Genomic DNA, 4,030 nt, shown 5'->3' on the forward strand with positions numbered 1-4,030 from the left:
AGAGGCCGAACTCCCTAAAGAGTACGACACATATTCCAACTGGGTTATGTATTTCGATGGCTCCAAAATGCTGGCAGGACTAGGAGCGAGCATCGTTTTAATGTCCCCTACTGGAGACGTCATTCGGTACGTACTCCAAATACTATACACAGACTCCAATAACGCAGCCGAATATGAGGCCTTATTGCATGGTCTCCAGATGGCTGTCTCCATGGGCATACAACGCCTAGAAGTGCGTGGGGACTCAAACCTCGCAATATCTCAAATAAATGGAGACTTCGATGCCAAAGACCCAAAGATGGCAGCTTATCGTAATGCTGTCCTAAAAATGTCGGCTCGGTTCGAGGGACTCGAGTTCCATCATGTGGCCCGAGAAAGTAATCAAGCGGCGGACATTCTTACTTGCATAGGCGCTAAGTGCAACCCCGTCCCACCCAACATTTTTCTGGAAAGGCTTTTTAAGCCATCCGTGGTGTGGCAGGGGGAGGGCGGCAACACTAGTCCGGATCTGAACACAACCCCAGATTCCGAACACACCGATATCTTCGGAGGCTCAACCAGCGAAATAACACTGTCGGCCCATCTCATTATGGCAGTCATTGCCCCATGGACCGAACCATTCCTGGCCTACCTTAATAAGGAGGAGCTTCCCGAGGATCAGAATGAGGCCCGCTACATTATCTGGCGTTCGAAGGCCTACAAGGTTCTGATACGTCTCCGTCGTATCTACTTTTCCAAACACTTTTGCCCTTGTTTTGGACTCTAACTTGCATGATTTGAATGGAACTAACCTGGACTGATGTTGTTTTCAGCAGAATCGCCATGGTGTTATTTATGTGCAGAAACAAAAGTTCTTGGAATGACCTGAAACTCCACAGAGATTATTTTTTGGAAATAATAAAATACTAGCAAAGAATCAAGGCCAGGGGGCCCACACCCTAGCCACGAGGGTGGGGGGCGCCCCCTGCCTCGTGGGCCCCATGGAGCTCCACCGACCTCAACTCCAACTCCATATATTCGTGTTCGGGGATAAAAATAGAGGAGAAGGATTCATCACGTTTTACGATACGGAGCCACCGCCAAGCCCTAAACTCTCTCGGGAGGGCTGATCTAGAGTCCGTTCGGGGCTCCGGAGAGGGGAATCTGTCGCCATCGTCATCATCAACCTTCCTCCATCACCAATTTCATGATGCTCACCGCCGTGCATGAGTAATTCCATCGTAGGCTTGCTGGGCGGTGATGGGTTGGATGAGATTTATCATGTAATCGAGTTAGTTTTGTTAGGGTTTGATCCCTAGTATCCACTATGTTCTGAGATTGATGTTGCTATGACTTTGCTATGCTTAATGCTTGTCACTAGGGCCCGAGTGCCATGATTTCATATCCGAACCCATTATGGTTTCATGAATATATGAGAGTTCTTGATCCTATCTTGCAAGTCTATAGTCACCTACTATGTGTTATGATCCGGCAACCCCGAGGTGACAATAATCGAGACCACTCACGGTGATGATCGTAGTTTGAGGAGTTCATGTATTCACTATGTGTTAATGCTTTGGTCCGGTACTCTATTAAAAGGAGGCCTTAATATCCCTTAGTTTCCGCTAGGACCCCGCTGCCATGGGAGGGTAGGACAAAAGATGTCATGCAAGTTCTTTTCCATAAGCACGTATGACTATATTCGGAATACATGCCTACATTACATTGATGAATTGGAGCTAGTTCTGTGTCACCCTAGGTTATGACTGTTACATGATGAACCACATCCGGCATAATTCTCTATCACCGATCCATTGCCTACGAGCTTTTCGTATATTGTTCTTCACTTATTTACTTTCCCGTTGCTATTGTTATCATCACTACAAAATACCAAAAACATTACTTTTGCTACCGTTACTTTTGCTATCGTTACCACTACTATCATATTACTTTGCTACTAAACACTTTGCTGCAGATACTAAGTTTCCAGGTGTGGTTGAATTGACAACTCAGCTTCTAATACTTGAGAATATTCTTTGGCTCCCCTTGTGTCGAATCAATAAATTTGGGTTGAATACTGTACCCTCGAAAACTGTTGCGATCCCCTATACTTGTGGGTTATCAAGACTATTTTCTGGCACTGTTGCCAGGGATCATAGCTCTATTCTTTGAGTCACTTGAGATTTATATCCGCTTATCATTATGAAGAACTCGAGAGATCCAAAAACCAAGATTTATCCCTCAACTACGAGGGGAGGTAAGGAACTTCCATCTAGCTCTACACTTGATTCACCTTCTATTTTGAGTTAGCTTGCGACACCTAAACCTGCCTCTGCTATTAATTCTGATATGTCGCGTATTATTGATGATGCCACTTCTGCTATGCATGATTCTTATGATGAAACTACTTCTATGCTTGATACTACTGTGCCACTTGGTGAATTTCTTCATGAACAACTTGCTAGGGCTAGAGAGAATGAAATTATTGAAACCGATAGTATTTATGAAAGTGATGATGACGACTCTCCTAATAAATATGAATTGCCTGTTGTGCCTGAGGGCTATGTTATGGATGAAGAAACTAAAATAGACTTTCTTGCATGCAATGATAGAAGTGATCTTAAGAAATTATTAGCTAAGCTTAAACAAAAAACTCTGAATGCTAGAATGAAATATGATCCTACTTATGCTACTTCACCTATCTTTGTTACTGATAAGGATTCTGAATTCTCTATTGATCCTGATATAATTACTTTGGTTGAATCTGATCCTTTTTATGGCTATGAATATGAAACTATTGTGGCACATCTTACTAAATTAAATGATATAGCCACCCTGTTCACTAATGATGAGAGAACTCGCTACTTTTATATCCTTAAAATATTTCCGTTCTCATTAAAGGGTGATGCTAAGATATGGTTTAATTCTCTTGATCCCGGTTGTGTGCGTAGTCCCCAGGATATGATTTATTACTTCTCTGCTAAATATTTCCCTGCTCATAAGAAACAAGCTGCCTTAAGGATATATATAGTTTTGTGCAAATTGAAGAAGAGAGTCTCCCACAAGCTTGGGGGAGGCTTCTCCAATTACTTAATGCTTTGCCTGATCACCCTCTTAAGAAAAATGAAATACTTGATATCTTTTATAATGGACTAACTGATGCTTCTAGAGATTACCTGGATAGTTGTGCTGGTTCTGTTTTTAGGGAAAGAACACCGGATGAAGCTGAAATTCTATTGAATAATATGTTGAAAAATTAAAATAATTGGACACTTCCTGAGCCAGCTCCTGAGCCAACCCCTGAGCCTATTCCTAAACCAACTCCGAAGAAAAGAGGTGTTCTTTTTCTCAGTCCTGAAGATATGCAAGAGGCAAAGAAATCTATGAAAGAAAAGGGTATTAAAGCTGAAGATCTTAAGAATTTACCTCCTATTGAAGAAATACATGGTCTTAATTTACCGCCTATTGAAGAAACACATGGTCTTGATAACCCGACACAGGTAGTAAAGGTAAATTCTCTCTATAGATATGATAAAGCTGAAATCCCTCCTACTAAGTTTGCTAGCCAATGTTTGGATGAGTTTGATAACTTTATGTTTAAGCAAGAAGACTTCAATGCTTATTTTGGTAGACAATTGAAACAAAATTCTTATATGATTGAACACTTGGGTGATTATATGTCTAGAGTTAAAGGTGAACTTAAACTCATTAGTAAACATGCTTCTATGGTTACCACTCAAGTAGAACAAGTACTTAAAGCTCAAAATGATTTGCTCAATGAATTGAATAGTAAGAATGATGACTATTATGTTAGAGTGGCTATTAGAACTGGTAAAATGACTCAGGAACCTTTGTATCTTGAAGGCCACCCTAAGAGAATTGAGCAATATTCTCAGAGAAATAATATAGATGCACCTAGTCCTTCTAAAAGGAAGAAAAAGAAAAATGATAGGACTTTGCATGCTTATAGTGAACCTGTTATTGGCACACCTGAGAATCCCAATGATATCTCTATTTCTGATGCTGAAACACAATCTGGCAATGAACATGA

This window comes from Triticum aestivum, chromosome 3A, assembly GCF_018294505.1.
Source record: "Triticum aestivum cultivar Chinese Spring chromosome 3A, IWGSC CS RefSeq v2.1, whole genome shotgun sequence".
In the NCBI taxonomy this organism is placed as follows: domain Eukaryota; kingdom Viridiplantae; phylum Streptophyta; class Magnoliopsida; order Poales; family Poaceae; genus Triticum; species Triticum aestivum.